Here is a 23,922-nt window from a genome sequence, read left to right as displayed (position 1 = left end):
GAACGAATCACACTTTTACCACTAAACTATACCCGCTACATTGTAGATTATGGTATAAATGGTACCCTTTGTCAAGGATAGCCATTTGACAAGAAGGCTAATTCCCCCTTATTGAATCAGATGGAGAAGGTTCATGACACTGAGCCGTTGGTACTTCTACTTCGATCGCTCGCCTTTACTTTAGGATTTAGATAGCCCCTCTGGTCTGTAAAAAAAATCTTTTCTTACCATGCTAATAGCGCCTGAACCAAATGTATTTATTTTGATTAGGATCCTATTCTACGGTTACGACTACAATAATAATTATTTACTTTGCAAGGACGTAAGTGTGTCAGACTGCTAAATTGTTTTATTATTCCTACAATATAAACTAGGGGATATAGGGGGTAACACTGTCCCTATAAATTCCTTTTTCCTTTTCTTTTTTGTCCAGAATTGAACAAAAAAGAAATTATGGAAGATGTTTTCTTCCCCCATTAAGTCCGAGCCATAGAGTAAGAGTGAGATGAGTTTTCCAAATTCATCATAGACTTTCCCTATGGCTTGATAGAAGTAAGCAGCAAAGAGTCGTAACTTAAAGAAAAAAACGGACAGGGCCGACAGATTTACCTGATGTAAAGAAGATCCTAAAAGTCTCTGATTAGTCGACTCTCTCCATTTAACACTTTCCTCTCTCTCCTTTTTTCCACTGACTCAATTCTAGTTTATTAGATTCTTGTTTAAAAGAATGAAAAAAGTTCAATAGAACTAAGAACACATAAAAAATAGCATAGAGGATCAAGGCCATTACCAAAAGTTCCTCCCAAGGATCCTATATCCTATTGGGTATCTGTTCCCCGCCTTTTCCCGCTAGGATCGGAAATCTTATATTTTCCATATCCATATACCGTTGAATCCTTGGGGTTCCAGAATCCGCCTATTTTACTAGTCTTCGGAAACGGAAAACCCTGAACCAAGAAGAGTTGGATATGTTATGTAGGGTATGTTTTTTTTTTATTAATTTTATTTTGAGCTCTCAAGATATCGATATATACATATACAATCTCTACATAATGTCTCTCTCTCTATCTCTATATATTATATATATAATATGTACATTATGCAGTAGACCCATAATGGGAAATCCAAGTGGCTAATTTTTGAATTAAATAAAAAGCCCTTTTAACTCAGTGGTAGAGTAATGCCATGGTAAGGCATAAGTCATCGGTTCAAATCCGATAAAGGGCTTTTTAAATTAGTGGTAGAGTAATCTCGTGCTAAGACGTAAGTCGTTGGTTCGAATCTGATAGAGTACTTTTCTACTAAATTGATTCACTTTTGTTCTTTGTTTTTGAAACTTTCTCTATATTTTTAGAGAATTTTATGACTTAGTGCGGGATGGATGCATTTTTGGTCTGAACACTAAATGAAGCACGGAGAATTAATCTATAACGATCAACTAAAAAAAATCCTAGATGAAAACATAACAGAAAAGTTGGAAAAACTCTTTGCTTTGGATCTATTTATACTTTTCGAGTATATTGACAATTCCAAAAAACTGCTCATACTATGATTATAGTATAATCACGAGCGGTTGTATATGGCCCTATCGTCTAGTGATGCCCCTATCGTCTAGTGGTTCAGGACATCTCTCTTTCAAGGAGGCAGCGGGGATTCGACTTCCCCTGGGGGTAGGGAGTATTATGAAAGGAGGTTAATCATAGATTAGCAAAAACCCTAGAATAAATTCTTCCTGGGTCGATGCCCGAGTGGTTAATGGGGACGGACTGTAAATTCGTTGACAATGTCTACGCTGGTTCAAATCCAGCTCGGCCCAAACCAAAAATCTAGGGCTTCGTGAGTATGAACTAAATCCTTTTGTTTTTCTTCCATAAAATAAAATGTCTGATCTATAGAAATAAAAGATAAAGAAAAAAGGGAAATTTTTTTTTTCTAATCCATATCTCTCTCATTCCTTTCTTACAAACAAAAGAGTTTTTCTTATTGAAGGCTGGATTATTATCCATTTTTAGTGATAAAAAATCACGACATACTAGTTATGTCACTCTCACTATACCCACGTATAATATAATATGTGGGTATGTAGTATATGATTCGTCTATTTCTTAGAGTACGAAAGACGAATCGAATCTTCTTATGGTTCTATTTAAGAATGGGTATGCCATACACCCCGCGGGGATTGTAGTTCAATTGGTCAGAGCACCGCCCTGTCAAGGCGGAAGCTGCGGGTTCGAGCCCCGTCAGTCCCGAACTAGGGTTCAATGAATGGAGAAATTGATATTTCCTTTTTCCATGAAAAAAAGGGGCAGGGAGCAAGATCAAATACCCACAGGGCACCCTTACTTCACTTTTTTATTTTGCATCCCTCATTAAAGAGGGAGGGAAGGCATATAGGAATTTTTTTTCACTACTCCCGATCGATAAAGATAAAGAAAGACACACATACGATATGTGGATTAGTAGAATTTAGGATATTATATTACTCTATCTTTCTTTATGATGATACCATCCTCATCTTAATTTCCTATTCCACTCTTATGGAATAGAGTACCGGTATTTTACCGGAATCCATACATAAATCGTATTCCCTTTTTATTTCAGACCTCTTTTCCCCATCTCACTTCTACTGCTTATTTGGATGTCTATGTGACCCATAGAAAGTTGGTCATATAATACATACATAATTGTATGTATAACTATAAGAAAAAGGAAGGGAAATTGTATAAGATTAAGAAAGTAGAAGATTAAGAAAGCTCGTGGGTTAGAGATATAGAAAAGAAAAAGTAGAAAAGGATTAAAAAAGAGGGAATTCCTAATCCAATCAAAAAACCCATTTTGGTCTTAGTGTGGATAGAGGATCTTCCTATGTTATACTATATAACTCTCATCCGTGAAATATAACTCTCATCCATGAATTGATTTGATAGATCCGATATTCATAATATTGAATTGATTCAGTATTATCAGAATGCAAGCCCTACCCTTGAATTTACAAGATACCCCTTTTTCCTCTCCATGGGATTACATCCCGAGTTATTGTGAAAATAAAAAATAAAGAGGTTATGGAAGTCAATATTCTCGCATTTATTGCTACTGCACTGTTCATTCTAGTTCCTACTTCTTTTTTACTTATTATTTATGTAAAAACAGTCAGCCAAAATAATTAATTGGAATTCCAATTAATCATTGAAGAAATTAAAAAGGGATTAAATAAAAAAAATCCAAGTCTTAAATGAAAGGATCTGGTTGGAATCTTAAAGTGTGGTAGAAAGAACTACATATAGTTTTTTCTACGACACTTTAGATTCTTTCTATTATATTATCTTTGAATCTACATAGAATAGATTAGTAGATTGAAATAGTTAAGTAGTCTAATTCAATTTCTTTTTTCATTGCATCCACTTAATTTCAATCAGGTCAAAATAAAAAAATCTAAGACAATTCTTGACCAAAGAATCCATGGAAGGAAAGAAAAATAATATTAAGAATAGACTATAGTAAAAAGTAAAAGGAAATGGAAAATGTGTGATATGCCGTGAATAGTTCCGTGGAAGAAAGTCGAATTTTCTTATGTATAGAACTTTTTTTAACCATTCGTCATTTCTAGTAGAAATTATGAATTGGTATAATGGCTCTTTCTTACATTACAACTTACAATACAAGAGTTTCTTACAGGAGTGAAACAAAACTAAAGAAAAAGATTAAAGAATAACGTTTGACAAAATGATTAATGCAAAATGATCCATTAATGAAAAGAATTGATACAACAATTTGATTACTTAATCAATTAGTAGTATCCCTAGAGTCCACTCCTTCCCCATACTACTAGTGAAAGAGAAAATGTAAAGACTACCATTAAAGCAGCCCAAGCGAGACTTACTATATCCATCTAAATTATGTCTCCTATTTCTATGAAGGGATTATTCTATTCTACTATTGATCAATAATCATAGTGGAATCAAGGGTACAGAGTCAAAAAGGGATTCCGCCCTAAGGCCATGGATCAATCAGTTCAAGGAATTTACTCCTAACAAATTCTTATAGGAATTCTGGTAGAATTAGAGAGCATTAAAAATACGATACTATAGCCCTTTTTTCCTTAAAAAAGAAAGAGTACGGGAATGATGTCCTGAATAGAAGAAGCGGGAATAGGAAGATTTTTTATTCCTTTTGTTACTCTTTTTTTTTTTTTAAGCAAAGGACGCCCGAATATACCATAAAATTAACGATAGATAAATATTTATTGGATACCTACCTTACCTAATGTTTATTTTTGACCTAAACCCTGCAGCCTTGCTTTGTATCATTCTATGAAAGAATGAAGAGGAAGAGATTTTATCCATAACACAACTCCTAAATTGATTTTTGATCGACCTATTTAATCTGATTCTCGTTAGAATTAAAATTAAGTAGTCCTTACTTTAGTGTATGTAGGTAACATAAGATGTACGATAAAAAAATGTATAATAATTAGTAAGTCTTGATATTCTTTCGTGGAGTCCCTTCTTGAATCTTAGATTGAAAAAAAAAAAGAATGCCCCTTAGGGACCTTTCTTTGGATACCAAGATTTCTGACATCTTATCCTCGTATTTTAAAATTATCAAATCGAATCTCAATTAAGAACCAATTCAAATTCATATAATAAAAGAATAAGGAAACACTACCTCACCCCTATTGATAACCATTTTGGCCACTACCGTCAAAACAAACCCTAACCCTAGTTTGAGGATAGAACTATGGTATGGTTTCTCTAAACCCAGTATCGGCAGGCCCAGTTACTCTCTTGCCCGAACTTATGCGAAGTAAAAATTGATCGAATTCGATCAGCACTATAAAAAAAACCTAAGTATTTTATTGATCAGGCGGCACCCAGATTTGAACTGGGGATAAAGGATTTGCAGTCCCCTGCCTTACCGCTTGGCCATGCCGCCAAAAAATCCGATCAAAAATCTAGAAAACAGCAAGTATTCATCCACGTTTTCTTACGAAAAGCCCCTTTTATTTTGAATATAATTCTACTTACTTTTTTCCAATCTTTTTCAAAAAATCTATTCCTGCTTTTTTTGATCCAGTTTCTATTATTCTCCTCGATAGATTCTATCTTAAAACATACATTGTTAACACAATAAAACTTCCCATTTCTTTCTATTGAGATGAAAAAGAAGAAAAAGTGGATTTCTATTCACAGGCTGCAAAATTCAGAATAAATTGGAACCGTTAACTAGAATTCTCTTTTTTTTATTGCAGTAGTGAACTACTCTTAAATCGGTATTATCTCCCCCCCCTTCAATGGCATAATAAAATAGTATGACTTTATGCTTAATCCGTGTATAGGTAAACTTTAGGTCCGAACAGCATTATTATCCAAAGATCCCCTTTATGTACATATCTCTATGGAGAATCATGCTTTAATTTTTAAAAGTATTAAATTAAATATCTTGAATAAAAAAAGGAAATTTGCTCTGATATAGAGTATAACCTTACTATCTTGGCCTACCCAAGTGAAATTACGATAAAAGAAAAGCATGGATATGGGGAGAGGTGGATAACTAGATTGGCATGTACTTAAAAAAGGGACTTACTTGATTTTAGAATTCCACAATGAAATACTGAATTTTCTAGTAATTATACTACTCCGATCCGAAATAAAAAAGAACCCTCAAATTATTTTGAGAAATTAAAGTAAGCACGCTATTCTAAATCGAAGTAAAGTCAAACTTTCTAGTATATTATATTACGGCTTTATTACATTCATAGAAAGGAGATAAAATGAGAAATCTTTGCCATCCAATCTGATTAGAATATCATAACATAAAGTATAAGTGGCAGAATTTTTTTTTTTAGGAATGTTTTATCAATTCATTTTCATTTCATTTGTACCCCTGGCAAACTCGAACTTTCGTCCAAATGGTCTCTATTCATATGTATGAAATACATATATGAAATACGTATGTGGAGTTCCCTAGAATTTCATGTGATTCAGTAAACAGAATATAGATTCCATGATTGCTAGATCGATCCAGAGGGATTGATGAAGAGTGAGCTGATAATGGAATTTTTCTTTGATAAACAGGAAACTTAAGATTAAGATGCTCCGGAATGGAAACGAGGGAATGTCCACAATACCCGGATTTAGTCAGATCCAATTCGAGGGATTTTGTAGGTTCATTAATCAAGCCTTAGCAGAAGAACTTGACAAGTTTCCAACAATTAAAGATCCAGATCACGAAATTGCATTTCAATTATTTGCGAAAGGATATCAATTGCTAGAACCCTCGATAAAAGAAAGAGATGCTGTGTATGAATCACTCACCTATTCTTCCGAATTATATGTATCTGCGAGATTAATTTTTGGTTTCGATGTGCAAAAGCAAACCATTTCTATCGGAAACATTCCTATAATGAATTCCTTAGGAACCTTTATTATAAATGGAATATACCGAATTGTGATCAATCAAATATTGCTAAGTCCTGGTATTTACTACCGCTCGGAATTAGATCATAAGGGAATTTCTATCTACACTGGCACTATAATATCAGATTGGGGGGGGAGATCGGAATTAGCAATTGATAAAAAAGAAAGGATATGGGCTCGCGTGAGTAGAAAACAAAAGATATCTATTCTAGTTCTATCATCAGCTATGGGTTCGAATCTAAGAGAAATTCTAGATAATGTTTCCTACCCTGAAATTTTCTTGTCTTTCCCGAATGCTAAGGAGAAGAAGAGGATTGAGTCAAAAGAAAAAGCTATTTTGGAGTTTTATCAACAATTTGCTTGTGTAGGTGGGGACCTGGTATTTTCGGAGTCCTTATGCGAGGAATTACAAAAGAAATTTTTTCAACAAAAATGTGAATTAGGAAGGATTGGTCGACGAAATATGAATCGGAGACTTAATCTTGATATACCTCAGAACAATACATTCTTGTTACCACGAGATGTATTGGCCGCTACGGATCATTTGATTGGAATGAAATTTGGAACGGGTATACTTGACGATGACGATATGAATCACTTGAAAAATAAACGTATTCGTTCGGTTGCAGATCTGTTACAAGATCAATTCGGATTGGCTCTTGGTCGTTTACAACATGCAGTTCAAAAAACTATTCGTAGAGTATTCATACGTCAATCGAAACCGACTCCCCAAACTTTGGTAACTCCAACTTCAACTTCAATTTTATTAATAACTACTTATGAGACCTTTTTTGGCACATACCCGTTATCTCAAGTTTTTGATCAAACGAATCCATTGACACAAACTGTTCATGGGCGAAAAGTGAGTTGTTTAGGTCCTGGAGGGTTGACGGGGAGAACCGCAAGTTTTCGGAGCCGAGATATTCATCCGAGTCACTATGGGCGTATTTGTCCAATTGACACGTCTGAAGGAATCAATGTTGGACTTACTGGATCCTTAGCAATTCATGCGAGAATTGATCACTTGTGGGGATCCATAGAGAGTCCGTTTTATGAAATATCTGCTGAGAAAGCAAAAGAAAAAAAAGAGAGACAGGTGGTTTATCTATCACCAAATAGAGATGAATATTATATGATAGCAGCAGGAAATTCTTTGTCCTTGAATCAAGGTATTCAGGAAGAACAGGTTGTTCCGGCTAGATACCGTCAAGAATTCTTGACTATTGCATGGGAACAGATTCATGTTAGAAGTATTTTTCCTTTCCAATATTTTTCTATTGGGGGTTCTCTCATTCCTTTTATTGAGCACAATGATGCGAATCGGGCTTTAATGAGTTCTAATATGCAGCGCCAAGCAGTTCCGCTTTCTCGGTCCGAGAAATGCATTGTTGGAACTGGATTGGAACGCCAAACAGCTCTAGATTCGAGGGTTTCCATTATAGCCGAACGCGAGGGAAAGATCATTTCTACTGATAGTCATAAGATACTTTTATCAAGTAGTGGGAAGACTATAAGTATTCCTTTAGTTAACCACCGTCGCTCTAACAAAAATACTTGTATGCACCAAAAACCCCGGGTTCCACGGGGTAAATCCATTAAAAAAGGACAAATTTTAGCAGAAGGAGCTGCTACAGTTGGGGGCGAACTTGCTTTAGGAAAAAACGTATTAGTAGCTTATATGCCATGAGGAAGGTTACAATTTTGAAGACGCAGTACTAATTAGCGAACGTTTGGTATATGAAGATATTTATACCTCTTTTCACATCCGGAAATATGAAATTCAGACGGATACGACAAGCCAGGGCTCCGCTGAAAAAATCACTAAAGAAATACCACATCTAGAAGAACATTTACTCCGCAATTTGGACAGAAATGGAGTTGTTAGGTTGGGATCCTGGGTAGAAACTGGTGATATTTTAGTAGGTAAATTAACGCCTCAGATAGCGAGCGAATCATCTTATATCGCGGAAGCTGGATTATTACGGGCCATATTTGGCCTTGAGGTTTCCACTTCAAAAGAAACTTCTCTGAAATTACCTATAGGTGGAAGAGGGCGCGTTATCGATGTGAAATGGATCCAAAGGGACCCGCTCGACATAATGGTTCGTGTATATATTTTACAGAAACGTGAAATCAAAGTTGGGGATAAAGTAGCCGGAAGACATGGGAATAAAGGGATCATTTCCAAAATTTTGCCTAGGCAAGATATGCCCTATTTGCAAGATGGAACACCCGTTGATATGGTCTTCAATCCCTTAGGAGTACCCTCCCGAATGAATGTGGGACAAATATTTGAAAGCTCGCTCGGATTAGCGGGGGATCTGCTAAAGAAACATTATAGAATAGCACCCTTTGATGAGAGATATGAGCAAGAGGCTTCAAGAAAACTTGTGTTTTCAGAATTATATGAAGCCAGTAAAGAAACAAAAAACCCATGGGTATTTGAACCCGAGTACCCGGGAAAAAGCAGAATATTTGATGGAAGAACAGGCGACCCCTTTGAGCAACCTGTTCTAATAGGGAAGTCCTATATCTTAAAATTAATTCATCAAGTTGATGAGAAAATTCATGGGCGTTCTACTGGGCCCTACTCACTTGTTACACAACAACCGGTTAGAGGAAGAGCCAAGCAAGGGGGACAACGAGTAGGAGAAATGGAAGTTTGGGCTTTAGAAGGATTTGGTGTTGCTCATATTTTACAAGAGATACTTACTTATAAATCTGACCATCTTATAGCTCGCCAAGAAATACTTAATGCTACGATCTGGGGAAAAAGAATACCTAATCATGAGGATCCTCCAGAATCTTTTCGAGTGCTCGTTCGAGAACTACGATCTTTGGCTCTAGAACTGAATCATTTCCTTGTATCTGAAAAGAACTTCCAGGTTAATAGGGAGGAAGTTTGATCGGAATAAATATAAATTCTTTTCTTATTTCTATTTTATGATTGACCAATATAAACATCAACAACTTCAAATTGGACTCGTTTCCCCTCAACAAATAAAGGCTTGGGCTAACAAAAACCTACCTAATGGAGAAGTCGTTGGCGAAGTCACAAGGCCCTCTACTTTTCATTATAAAACCGATAAACCAGAAAAAGATGGATTGTTTTGCGAAAGAATCTTTGGACCCATAAAAAGCGGGATTTGCGCTTGTGGCAATTCTCGAGCGAGCGGAGCTGAAAACGAAGACGAAAGATTTTGCCAAAAATGCGGGGTAGAATTTGTGGATTCTCGGATACGAAGATATCAAATGGGATACATCAAACTCGCATGTCCCGTGACTCATGTGTGGTATTTGAAAGGTCTTCCTAGTTATATCGCGAATCTTTTAGATAAACCTCTTAAGAAGTTGGAGGGCCTAGTATACGGCGATTTCTCTTTTGCTAGGCCCAGCACTAAAAAACCCACTTTTTTACGATTACGAGGTTTATTCGAAGAGGAAATTGCATCCTGTAACCACAGCATTTCTCCCTTTTTTTCTACCCCAGGCTTTGCAACATTTCGAAATCGGGAAATTGCGACAGGAGCAGGTGCTATTAGAGAACAATTAGCAGATTTGGATTTGCGAATTATTATAGAGAATTCTTTGGTCGAATGGAAGGAATTAGAAGACGAGGGGTATAGTGGAGATGAGTGGGAAGATAGAAAAAGACGAATAAGAAAAGTTTTTTTGATTAGACGCATGCAATTGGCGAAACATTTTATTCAAACAAATGTAGAACCAGAATGGATGGTTTTGTGCTTATTACCGGTTCTTCCTCCCGAATTGAGACCTATTGTTTATAGGTCTGGAGATAAAGTAGTGACTTCAGACATTAATGAACTTTATAAGAGAGTTATCCGTCGGAACAACAATCTTGCCTATCTATTAAAAAGAAGTGAATTAGCGCCAGCAGATTTAGTAATGTGCCAGGAAAAATTGGTACAAGAAGCCGTGGATACACTTCTTGATAGTGGGTCCCGCGGGCAACCGACGAGGGATGGTCACAATAAAGTATACAAATCACTTTCAGATGTAATTGAAGGTAAAGAGGGAAGGTTTCGCGAGACTCTGCTTGGGAAACGGGTCGATTACTCGGGGCGTTCTGTCATTGTTGTGGGTCCTTCGCTTTCATTACATCAATGTGGATTACCTCTAGAGATAGCAATAAAGCTTTTTCAGCTATTTGTAATTCGCGATTTAATCACGAAACGCGCCACTTCTAATGTAAGGATTGCTAAAAGGAAAATTTGGGAAAAAGAACCCATTGTATGGGAAATACTTCAAGAAGTTATGCGGGGACATCCTGTACTGTTAAATAGAGCACCTACCCTGCATAGATTAGGCATACAGGCCTTTCAACCCACTTTAGTAGAGGGGCGTACTATTTCTTTACACCCATTAGTGTGTAAGGGTTTCAATGCGGACTTTGATGGAGATCAAATGGCTGTTCATCTACCTTTATCCTTGGAAGCTCAGGCAGAAGCCCGTTTACTTATGTTTTCTCATATGAATCTCTTATCTCCCGCTATTGGGGATCCTATTTGCGTACCAACCCAAGACATGCTTATCGGGCTTTATGTATTAACGATTGGAAAGCGTCGAGGTATTTGTGCAAATAGATATAATAGTTGCAGAAACTACCCAAATCTAAAAGTAAATTACAATAATAATAATAATTCTAAATATAGGAAAGATAAAGAACCCCATTTTTCTAGTTCTTATGATGCACTGGGAGCTTATAGACAAAAACTAATCAGTTTAGATAGTCCCTTGTGGCTACGATGGAACCTGGATCAACGCGTCATTGGGTCAAGAGAAGTTCCGATTGAAGTTCAATATGAATCTTTGGGGACTTATCATGAGATTTATGCCCACTATCTAATAATGGGAAATAGAAAAAAAGAAATTCGTTCGATATACATTCGAACCACTCTTGGTCATATTTCTTTTTATAGAGAAATAGAGGAAGCCATACAAGGATTTAGTCAGGCCTATTCATACACTACCTAAACAAGAAAGAAAGTTAGATTCGGCGATGCCCCTCCCCTTTCGGGGGGCATTCCGATTTCCCTAGTATCATCATTATTTGCCACGCGAATCCAGATTGAGATTGAGGCAAGTTAATTAAATTTTCGAATCACTGACTCAGGCCCATTGTCGAATCCTACTCAGCAATTGTCGAATCCTACTCAGCCGAAAAGGGGGTACTTATGTATGGCGGAACGGGCCAATCTGGTCTTTCATAATAAAGAGATAGACGGAACTGGTATGAAACGACTTATTAGCAGATTAATAGATCATTTTGGAATGGGATATACATCCCATATACTGGATCAACTAAAGACTCTGGGCTTCCATCAAGCCACTACTACATCGATTTCGTTAGGAATCGAGGATCTTTTAACAATACCCTCTAAGGGATGGTTAGTCCAAGACGCGGAACAACAGAGTTTTCTTTTGGAGAAACACTATTATTATGGGGCTGTACACGCGGTAGAAAAATTACGCCAATCTGTTGAGATATGGTATGCGACAAGTGAATATTTGAAACAAGAAATGAATTCAAATTTTCGGATAACGGATCCTTCTAATCCAGTCTATCTAATGTCTTTTTCAGGAGCCAGAGGAAATGCATCTCAAGTACACCAATTAGTAGGTATGAGAGGATTAATGTCGGACCCTCAAGGACAAATGATTGATTTACCTATTCAAAGCAATTTACGCGAGGGACTTTCTTTGACAGAATATATAATTTCCTGCTATGGAGCCCGCAAAGGGGTTGTAGATACTGCTGTGCGAACAGCAGATGCTGGATATCTTACACGTAGACTTGTTGAAGTAGTTCAACATATTATTGTGCGTAGAAGAGATTGTGGTACTATCCGAGGTATTTCTGTAAGTCCTCAAAATGGGATGACGGAAAAACTTTTTGTCCAAACACTAATTGGTCGTGTATTAGCAGACGATATATATATCGGTTCACGATGCATTGCCGCGCGAAATCAAGATATTGGAATTGGATTAGTCAATCGATTCATAACTGCCTTTCGAGCACAACCATTTCGAGCACAACCAATATATATTAGAACCCCCTTTACTTGCCGAAGCACTTCTTGGATCTGTCAATTATGCTATGGCCGGAGTCCTACTCATAGTGATCTGGTCGAATTGGGAGAAGCCGTAGGTATTATTGCGGGTCAATCAATTGGGGAGCCAGGGACTCAACTAACATTAAGAACTTTTCATACTGGCGGAGTATTCACAGGGGGTACTGCCGACCTTGTACGATCCCCTTCGAATGGAAAAATAAAATTCAATGAGAATTTGGTTCACCCCACACGTACCCGTCATGGGCAGCCTGCTTTTCTATGTTATATAGACTTGCATGTAACTATTCAGAGTCAAGATATTCTATATAGTGTGAATATTCCCTCAAAAAGCTTGATTCTAGTGCAAAATGATCAATATGTAAAATCCGAACAAGTAATTGCGGAGATTCGTGCCGGAACGTCCACTTTACATTTTAAAGAAAGGGTACAAAAGCATATTTATTCTGAATCAGACGGCGAAATGCACTGGAGTACTGATGTTTACCATGCGCCCGAATATCAATATGGTAATCTTCGCCGATTACCAAAAACAAGCCATTTATGGATATTGTCAGTAAGTATGTGCAGATCCAGTATAGCGTCTTTTTCACTCCACAAGGATCAAGATCAAATGAATACTTATGGTAAAAAAGATAGGGAAATTCTTGATTATTCAACGTCGGATCGAATCATGTCCAATGGCCATTGGAATTTTATCTATCCTTCTATTTTTCAAGATAATTCAGATTTGTTGGCGAAAAAGCGAAGAAATAGGTTCGTCATTCCATTACAATATCATCAAGAACAAGAGAAAGAACTAATATCCTGTTTTGGGATTTCGATTGAAATCCCCCTTATGGGTGTTTTACGTAGAAATACTATTTTTGCTTATTTTGACGATCCCCGATACAGAAAAGATAAAAAGGGTTCAGGAATTGTTAAATTTAGATATAGGACCCTAGAAGAAGAATATAGGACTCGAGCGGAAGACTCAGAAGAGGAATATGAGACCCTAGAAGACGAATACAGGACCCGAGAGGACGAATATGAATATGAAACCCTAGAAGAATCTAAATATGGAATCCTAGAAGACGAATACGAATATGAAACCCTAGAAGACGAATATGGGAGCCCAGAAAACGAATATGGGAACCCAGAGAACGAATATAGGACTTTAGAGAAAGACTCAGAAGAGGAATATGGGAGCCCAGAGAGCAAATATAGGACCCAAGAGGACGAATATGGAACTCTAGAGGAAGACTCAGAAGACGAATATGGCAGCCCCGGGGAAAGCGCAGAGGAAAAATATGGTACTTTAGAGGAAGACTCAGAAGAAGATTCAGAGGACGAATACGAGAGCCCAGAGGAAGATTCCATCTTAAAAAAAGAGGGTTTGATTGAGCATCGAGGAACAAAAGAATTTAGTCTAAAATACCAAAAAGAAGTAGATCGGTTTTTTTTCATTCTTCAAGAACTTCATATCTTGCCGAGATCTTCATCCCTAAAGATACTTGACAATAGTATTATTGGAGTGGATACACAACTCACAAAAAATACAAGAAGTCGACTAGGCGGACTGGTCCGAGTGAAGAGAAAAAAAAGCCATACGGAACTCAAAATATTTTCCGGAGATATTCATTTTCCTGAAGAGGCGGATAAGATATTAGGTGGCTGTTTGATACCGCCAGAAAGACAAAAAAAAGATTCTAAGGAATCAAAAAAAAGGAAAAATTGGGTCTATGTTCAACGGAAAAAAATTCTCAAGAGCAAGGAAAAGTATTTTGTTTCCGTTCGCCCTACAGTGGCATATGAAATGGACGAAGGAAGAAATTTAGCAACACTTTTCCCGCAGGATCTCTTGCAAGAAGAAAATAATCTCCAAATTCGACTTGTCAATTTTATTTCTCATGAAAATAGCAAGTTAACTCAAAGAATTTATCACACAAATAGTCAATTTGTTAGAACTTGCTTAGTAGTGAATTGGGAACAAGAAGAAAAAGAAAAGGCTGGTGCTTCCCTTGTTGAGGTAAGAGCAAATGATCTTATTCGCGATTTCCTAAGAATTGAGTTAGTCAAGTCCACTATTTCGTATACACGAAAAAGGTATGGTAGGACAAGTGCAGGACCGATTCCCCATAATAGGTTAGATCGCGCCAATATCAATTCTTTTTATTCCAAGGCGAAGATTGAATCACTTAGCCAACATCCAGAAGCTATTGGCACTTTGTTGAATCGAAATAAAGAATACCACTCTTTGATGATTTTGTCGGCATCCAACTGTTCTCGAATTGGTTTATTCAAGAATTCAAAACATCCCAATGCGATAAAAGAATGGAATCCTAGAATTCCTATTCGAGAAATTTTTGGGCCCTTAGGCGCTATTGTAGCTAGTATATCGCATTTTTCTTCATCTTACTATTTACTAACGCATAATAAAATCCTGTTAAAAAAATATTTGTTCGTTGACAATTTAAAACAAACCTTCCAAGTACTTCAAGAACTTAAATACTCTTTAATAGATGAAAATAAAAGGATTTCTAATTTCGATAGTAACATAATGTTGGATCCATTCCTTTTGAATTGTCACTTTGTCCATCATGATTCTTGGGAAGAGACATTGGCAATAATTCACCTTGGACAATTTATTTGTGAAAATGTATGTCTATTTAAATCGCACATAAAAAAATCCGGTCAAATTTTCATTGTAAATATGAATTCCTTTGTTATAAGAGCAGCTAAACCTTATTTGGCCACTACAGGAGCAACTGTTAATGGTCATTATGGAGAAATCCTTTACAAGGGAGATAGGTTAGTTACGTTTATATATGAAAAATCGAGATCTAGTGACATAACGCAAGGTCTTCCAAAAGTGGAACAAATCTTTGAAGCGCGTTCAATTGATTCATTATCCCCGAATCTCGAAAGGAGAATTGAGGATTGGAATGAGCGTATACCAAGAATTCTTGGGGTCCCTTGGGGATTCTTGATTGGAGCTGAGCTAACCATAGCCCAAAGTCGTATCTCTTTGGTTAATAAAATCCAAAAGGTTTATCGATCCCAAGGGGTACAGATCCATAATAGACATATAGAGATTATTATACGCCAAGTAACATCAAAAGTGCGGGTTTCCGAAGATGGAATGTCTAATGTTTTTTCGCCTGGGGAATTAATCGGACTATTGCGAGCGGAACGAGCAGGACGAGCTTTGGATGAATCGATCTATTATCGGGCAATCTTATTGGGAATAACAAGGGCTTCCCTAAATACCCAAAGTTTCATATCTGAAGCAAGTTTTCAAGAAACTGCTCGAGTTTTAGCAAAAGCTGCCCTACGAGGTCGCATTGATTGGTTGAAAGGCTTGAAAGAAAACGTAGTTCTGGGGGGGATTATACCTGTTGGTACCGGATTCCAAAAATTTGTGCATCGTTCCCCACAAGACAAGAACCTTTATTTCGAAATAAAAAAAAAAAATCTATTCGCGTCGGAAATGAGAGATTTTTTGTTTCTCCATACAGAATTAGTTTCTTCAGATTCTGACGTAACAAACAATTTTTATGAGACATAAGAACCCCCATTTAACATTTAACCCTATATCATTTAAGGATACATAAAAAATATTTTTTATTTCAAGCTATTTCGGATCTTTCTTAATCTTCAAAAAGAACTAAATTCCGTAATGGAATGGTAGGGTTAAAAAAAAAAGGAAGTGTGGAAAAAATGACAAGAAGATATTGGAACATTAATTTGAAAGAGATGATAGAAGCAGGAGTTCATTTTGGTCATGGTATTAAGAAATGGAATCCTAAAATGGCCCCTTACATTTCGGCAAAGCGTAAAGGTACTCATATTATAAATCTCGCTAGAACGGCTCGTTTTTTATCAGAAGCTTGTGATTTAGTTTTTGATGCAGCAAGTCAGGGAAAAAGTTTCTTAATTGTTGGTACCAAAAAAAGAGCAACAGATTTAGTAGCATCAGCTGCAATAAGGGCTCGTTGTCATTATGTTAATAAAAAGTGGTTCAGTGGTATGTTAACGAATTGGTCGATTACGAAAACTAGACTTTCTCAATTTAGAGACTTAAGAGCAGAAGAAAAAATGGGAAAATTCCACCATCTCCCAAAAAGAGATGTGGCAATCTTGAAGAGAAAATTATCTACCTTGCAAAGGTATCTCGGCGGGATCAAATATATGACGAGATTGCCAGACATTGTGATCGTCCTTGATCAGCAAAAAGAGTATATAGCTCTTCGGGAATGTGCCATTTTGGGGATTCCTACTATTTCTTTAGTCGATACAAATTGTGACCCGGATCTCGCGAATATATCGATTCCAGCCAACGATGACACTATGACTTCAATTCGATTGATTCTTAACAAATTAGTATTTTCAATTTGTGAGGGCCGTTCTCTCTATATAAGAAATCGTTGATTAAGAATATATAGTGAATTCTTGGGCAACTGCGTAAATTTATGGAATCACTTACTTTACTATATCTTTTTTTTTGCATAGAATTTTTTTTGCATAGAAAAAAGAAGGGGAATATTGATATATATTAGAGGGTATTGATATATATTATGATCTGATGTGCTTTCTTGGTATCCTAAATATAAGATTAATACTTCAAGTTGCTGAGTTGAGAAAGAGATGGTTGAATCAAAAGAATTCCTTTTTTGAAGTTCAATTTTTATCAGAGGACAATATGAATATTATACCTTGTTCCATTAAAACACTCAAGGGGTTATACGATATATCGGGTGTAGAAGTAGGCCAACACTTCTATTGGCAAATAGGAGGTTTCCAAATTCATGCCCAAGTACTCATCACTTCTTGGGTCGTAATTACTATCTTGCTAGGTTCAGTTGTCATAGCTGTTCGGAATCCACAAACCATCCCGACCGACGGTCAGAATTTTTTTGAATATGTCCTTGAGTTTATTCGAGACTTGAGCAAAACTCAGATTGGAGAAGAATATGGTCCCTGGGTTCCCTTTATTGGAACTATGTTCCTTTTTATTTTTGTTTCGAATTGGTCGGGTGCTCTTTTACCTTGGAAAATTATAGAGTTACCCCATGGGGAATTAGCAGCGCCCACGAATGATATAAATACTACTGTTGCTTTAGCTTTACTCACGTCAGCGGCATATTTTTATGCTGGTCTTAGCAAAAAAGGATTGAGCTATTTCGAGAAATATATTAAACCAACTCCAATCCTTTTACCAATTAACATCCTAGAAGATTTCACAAAACCATTATCGCTTAGCTTTCGACTTTTCGGGAATATATTGGCGGATGAATTAGTCGTTGTTGTTCTTGTTTCTTTAGTCCCCTTAGTAATCCCTATACCGGTCATGTTTCTTGGATTATTTACAAGCGGTATTCAAGCTCTTATTTTTGCAACATTAGCCGCAGCCTATATAGGTGAATCCATGGAGGGTCATCATTGAATTGACTCTTTTTGGAAATAGTATTTTTTTTTGCAGCTTAGCTCAATTCATGCATGGTTCCAGATAATCTGCTTGGTTGCAAAAAAATAGTTAGAAATGCGTATGAAAATTATAGCCTAGAGTTGTAGGAGAGAGAATACTATATTATGGAATTTTCAAAGTATATATGCATTAAGGAGGGTGGAGTCAGGCTAGATCTATACTATAATATCCTTAATGTCTATAAGTGGAGTCCTCTTTTATGCGGGTTTCCACTTTAAGCAATGATTTTAGAATCCGATTCAATAGAAAATGAGAAAATATGCAAACAAAATAGAAGAAACAAATGTATATATATATAGGATATTATATTATATATTCCTAGGTTAGATTCATTATCTAATCCGATATATGGATATGGAATTCCCTTCTATGTAGTTCGGACAATTCACATTATCATTTCAATTTGATTTCAATTTGTACTTTTTAGTTACTTTACTTCTCCCCAATAGAGCTTAGAAGTAAGAATTTATTGGTTGATTGTATCCTTAACCATTTCTTTTTTTTGACACGAGGAACTACTCACCATGAATCCACTAATTGCTGCTGCTTCTGTTATTGCTGCTGGATTGGCCGTAGGGCTTGCTTCTATTGGACCTGGAGTTGGTCAAGGTACTGCTGCAGGACAAGCTGTAGAAGGTATTGCGAGACAGCCAGAAGCAGAAGGTAAAATACGAGGTACTTTATTGCTTAGTCTAGCTTTTATGGAAGCTTTAACAATTTATGGACTAGTTGTGGCACTAGCGCTTTTATTTGCGAACCCTTTTGTTTAATCTTAAAAAAAAATTCTTTCGATTTCGATTAGATACTTTTTTCTTTTTTTAGTAAATTGGTATTTGCTTCCGCAATTCCAATTATATCAATACTTTATTTAATTTACTCCTATTTATTACTCCTGGAATTATCTATTTATCGGGACAGATAATACCCCATTCTAGGAAGGGCTGAGTTGAGTATTATTAATTTAGAAGATATGCTCACCTTCTTATTTCCCGTCCTTAGTTTAGGAAAGTGGAAAGTTTTTTCCTTTTATTTTAGGAATTTTGGGAACAGAACATTTCAACAAAGGAAGTCTTTCACCGGTCAAACAAGACGTAAGACTTAATCTAAAAGAAATTACTAGATTGAATCTATTTGCATTAAAAAAACCGATCAAAAAAGGGCGAGCGAAGTAAGTGATCGAAAAACTTTGTTCTTTGTTCGTCCTATCTATAAGAGGAGAGCATATGAAAAATGTAACCCATTCTTTCGTTTTTTTAGCTCACTGGCCATCCGCTGGCAGTTTCGGGCTTAATACCGATATTTTAGCAACAAATCTAATAAATCTAACTGTAGTGGTTGGTGTTTTGATTTTTTTTGGAAAGGGAGTGTGTGCGAGTTGTCTATTTCAAGAATAGATTGGATCTATCCGGCTGCACTTTATAATATTTTTTAGTATTTTTCGGATAAATAAGAAAAGGGTGCACGATCTCGACGAATTACTTCTGAATAAATTCAGAAATCATATGGAAGAACCATAGCATTTCGCGACTCATTGGTAAATCAACTTTGATTCTCTATAAACCAAGAATGTGAGACCATTAACACGGTTAAAGCTAAACTGCTTGAAGTCCAGGCAAAAAGAGGTACTCTTTCTACAACTATATTAGTATTAGTACCGAATTTAAACGGGAAATAGCTAATGTAAAATTTATCTGATATAGAACACTCATATCGATAAAATGGTTTGAACTATTTACTAGAAAAAAAAAAGGGGGCACCCTGCCCTTTTTTAACCAATGCCGAATCGACGACCTATGTATAAAAAAGAGAAATTTTTTGGATTTGAAGAAAAAAAAAAATAAAAAAGAATTCTATTAATTTTCATTTTCCATTTATTTAGTTAGTTTTTCTTAATGAAATTGAAATTATTAACTAGAGGGCAAATAAAAATAAAGAAACAACTTTGCTGACCATGATATATTTTTATCTAGGCGGAAGAGTCCTCTTAATATTTATCTAGTCTTATATAGGTTTCGGTATATTGAAATATAAACATAAAAAAGAAGATAGAGGATAGGCTCATTACTTAAAAAAAAGATATGGAAATAGCTATAGAAAAAAAAAAAAAGGAGCGTGAGAGCCAAATGAATCGAAAGATTCATGTTTGGTTCGGGAAGAGATCATAAAAGTTGTAAACTTACAAAATAATCTACTTTCATTAAAAGATTTATTAGATAATCGAAAACAGAGGATCTTGAGTACTATTCGAAATTCAGAAGAATTGCGTAGAGGGACCATTGAGCAACTCGAAAAAGCTCGGATTCGATTACAGAAAGTCGAACTAGAAGCGGATGAGTATCGAATGAATGGATACTCTGAGATAGAACGAGAAAAAGCAAATTTGATTAATGCTACTTCTATTAGTTTGGAACAATTGGAAAAGTCTAAAAACGAAACCCTTTATTTTGAAAAACAAAGGGCAATGAATCAGGTCCGACAGCGGGTTTTCCAACAGGCCGTACAAGGAGCTCTAGGAACTCTGAATAGTTGTTTGAATACCGAGTTACATTTCCGTACGATTCGTGCTAATATTGGCATTCTCGGGTCCCTGGAATGGAAGAGATAATTAAATTAATTAGGCCTTGAACTTCTACTTTCGTTTAGAATTTAGGCATTATTTTTCCCCTTGCTTCCGAAAAAAGAGTCAAGAAACACTAATGGCAACCCTTCGAGTCGACGAAATTCATAAAATTCTCCGCGAACGTATTGAACAATATAATAGGAAAGTAGGGATTGAGAATATAGGTCGCGTAGTTCAAGTGGGGGATGGGATTGCTCGTATTATAGGTCTTGGTGAAATAATGTCAGGTGAATTAGTCGAATTTGCAGAAGGTACTAGGGGTATTGCTCTGAATTTGGAATCCAAAAATGTTGGGATTGTATTAATGGGCGATGGGTTGATGATACAAGAGGGAAGTTTTGTAAAAGCAACAGGAAGAATTGCTCAGATACCCGTGAGTGAGGCTTACTTGGGTCGTGTTGTAAATGCTCTGGCTAAACCTATTGATGGGAAAGGCGAAATTATAGCTTCCGAATCTCGCTTAATTGAATCTCCTGCTCCAAGTATAATTTCCAGGCGTTCCGTATACGAACCTCTTCAAACAGGGCTTATTGCTATCGATTCGATGATCCCTATAGGGCGCGGTCAGCGAGAGTTAATTATTGGGGACAGACAGACTGGCAAAACAGCAGTAGCCACAGATACAATTCTCAATCAAAAAGGGCAAGGTGTAATATGTGTTTATGTAGCTATCGGTCAAAGAGCATCCTCCGTAGCTCAAGTAGTAACTACTTTCCATGAGGAGGGGGCTATGGAATACACTATTGTAGTAGCTGAAATGGCGGATTCACCTGCTACATTACAATACCTCGCTCCTTATACGGGAGCAGCCCTGGCTGAGTATTTTATGTACCGCGAACGGCATACTTTAATAATTTATGATGATCTCTCCAAACAGGCACAAGCTTATCGCCAAATGTCCCTTCTATTAAGAAGACCTCCCGGCCGTGAGGCTTATCCAGGGGATGTTTTTTATTTGCATTCACGCCTTTTAGAAAGAGCCGCTAAATTAAATTCTCTTTTAGGCGAAGGAAGTATGACCGCTTTACCAATAGTTGAGACTCAATCTGGAGACGTTTCCGCCTATATTCCTACTAATGTAATCTCCATTACAGATGGACAAATATTCTTATCTGCGGATCTATTCAATGCCGGAATTCGACCCGCTATTAATGTGGGTATTTCTGTTTCCAGAGTAGGATCCGCGGCTCAAATTAAAGCCATGAAACAAGTAGCTGGCAAATCAAAATTGGAACTAGCGCAATTCGCAGAGTTACAAGCCTTTGCACAATTCGCCTCTGCTCTCGATAAAACAAGTCAGAATCAATTGGCAAGGGGTCGACGATTAAGGGAATTGCTTAAACAATCCCAGGCAAATCCTCTCCCAGTGGAAGAGCAGATAGCTACTATTTATACCGGAACAAGAGGATATCTTGATTCGTTAGAAATTGAACAGGTAAATAAATTTCTGGATGAGTTACGTAAACATCTAAAAGATACTAAACCTCAATTCCAAGAAATTATATCTTCTAGCAAGACATTCACCGAGCAAGCGGAAATCCTTTTGAAGGAAGCTATTCAGGAACAGCTGGAACGGTTTTCTCTTCAGTAACAAATAAATTTTGCATGTCTACTCTTGTTAGTAGAATAGGAATCGTTGAGAAAGCTTTTTCATTTGAATCATGCAAAAAAGTTTTCTTTGTTTTTAGTTTAGTATAGTTATTTAAAGAATAGATAGAAATAAGATTGCGTCCAATAGGATTTGAACCTATACCAAAGGTTTAGAAGACCTCTGTCCTATCCATTAGACAATGGACGCTTTTCTTTCATATTTTATTCTTTCTTTTATTTTTTTGCTTCTTCCGAGAAAAAACTGTTAGACCAAAACTCTTTTAGGAAATCAAAAAATCCAGATACAAATGCATGATGTATATATTATATCATGCATATATCATAAAGAAGGAGTATGGAGCCGGTAGTGGGAATCGAACCCGCAACCCCAAGGTTATGAGCCTTATGAGCTACCAAACTGCTCTATACTCTTAAACTAAAGAGGGGTAACTAGTGGATAAAAGAGGGTTGGATACGCCCCTCTACCAATATCTATACAAATAGAATAGTCCATTTATACAGAATGGTAAAGAGGGCTCCTCTATGATTATCAATTCCAGAAATCCATACAAATACGAAAGGGTATTTTATCCTTACCAACTGGATCTTGTTGCACCCGGTAACAAACACTCATAAACCATTTCTCGAAGTACGTGTCCGGATAGCCCAAAATGTCGATAGTTAGCTCTAGGTCTTCCGGTCAAAAAACAACGTCGATGAAGGCGTGTAGGTGCACTATTACGCGGTAGGGATTGCAATTTTTCTCGCATTTTCGTTTTTTCACTCAAACTCAAGGGAGAAACTTTGCTTCTTATCTTTTTTTTTAAAGATTGACGAATCAAATGATATTTCTGTTCTAATTTCTGCCGCTTCTTCTCCCTCTGAATCAAACTTTTTTTTGCCATAATGTGTCGTTGCTATTATTACCAAGTATACGGTTCTAATCCTAGATGGAAAAATAAATAGAAAAAGAAATCTAAAAAGGCAGATCCTCCCTCTCTATCAAGAGTAATGAACTAGGTGCTGATACAGTACAAAAAAACAAACTAAATTAACCAAACTTGCCTGATGTTGAGGCAATCAAGAAAGCTGCATAAGTGAATATATAACCCACGGAAAAGTGAGCTAATCCAACCAATCTTGCTTGCACAATGGAAAGAGCCACGGGCTTATCTCTCCAGCGAATTAAATTAGCTAAAGGTGTGCGTTCATGAGCCCATGCTAAAGTCTCAATTAATTCCTGCCAATACCCCCGCCAGGAAATTAAGAACATAAATCCAGTAGCCCAAACAAGATGTCCAAATAAGAACATCCACGCCCATACCGATAAACTATTCATCCCAAAAGGATTATATCCATTGATAAGTTGTGAAGAGTTTAACCATAGGTAATCTCTTAACCATCCCATCAAATAAGTGGAGGATTCATTAAATTGTGAAACGTTGCCCTGCCATAATGTGATATGTTTCCAATGCCAATAAAAAGTAACCCACCCAATGGTATTTAACATCCAGAAAACTGCCAAATAAAATGCGTCCCAAGCAGAAATATCACAAGTACCGCCGCGCCCTGGGCCGTCACAAGGAAAACTATATCCAAAATCCTTTTTATCTGGCATTAATTTGGAACCGCGTGCATCTAAAGCGCCCTTTACTAAAATCAATGTAGTTGTATGCAAACCTAGAGCAATAGCATGATGAACCAAGAAATCCCCAGGTCCTATTGTTAAGAAAAGCG

General features: G+C 36.6%; 5 non-coding genes across 5 annotated transcripts; 3 read left to right on the top strand and 2 right to left on the bottom strand.

Moving 5' to 3' along the window:
* The first annotated feature begins 1,155 nt into the window (after positions 1-1,155).
* Positions 1,156-1,227, top strand: TRNAT-GGU (transfer RNA threonine (anticodon GGU)). The gene has a single exon. It is a non-coding gene; the product is annotated as a tRNA-Thr (tRNA).
* A 507-nt stretch (positions 1,228-1,734) lies between these two features.
* TRNAY-GUA (transfer RNA tyrosine (anticodon GUA)) lies at positions 1,735-1,816 on the top strand. Its single transcript has one exon. It is a non-coding gene; the product is annotated as a tRNA-Tyr (tRNA).
* A 359-nt stretch (positions 1,817-2,175) lies between these two features.
* Positions 2,176-2,249, top strand: TRNAD-GUC (transfer RNA aspartic acid (anticodon GUC)). Its single transcript has one exon. It is a non-coding gene; the product is annotated as a tRNA-Asp (tRNA).
* A 2,612-nt stretch (positions 2,250-4,861) lies between these two features.
* Positions 4,862-4,932, bottom strand: TRNAC-GCA (transfer RNA cysteine (anticodon GCA)). The gene has a single exon. It is a non-coding gene; the product is annotated as a tRNA-Cys (tRNA).
* Positions 4,933-22,321: 17,389 nt separating this feature from the next.
* On the bottom strand, positions 22,322-22,393 carry TRNAR-UCU (transfer RNA arginine (anticodon UCU)). Its single transcript has one exon. It is a non-coding gene; the product is annotated as a tRNA-Arg (tRNA).
* Positions 22,394-23,922: the final 1,529 nt, after the last annotated feature.

The sequence above is a fragment of the Aegilops tauschii genome, unplaced genomic scaffold (genome assembly GCF_002575655.3).
Source record: "Aegilops tauschii subsp. strangulata cultivar AL8/78 unplaced genomic scaffold, Aet v6.0 ptg000790l_obj, whole genome shotgun sequence".
Taxonomy (NCBI): Eukaryota; Viridiplantae; Streptophyta; class Magnoliopsida; order Poales; family Poaceae; genus Aegilops; species Aegilops tauschii.
The sequence above is the reverse complement of the archived record's forward strand: the minus strand, read 5'-3'. Positions and strand labels throughout refer to the sequence as shown.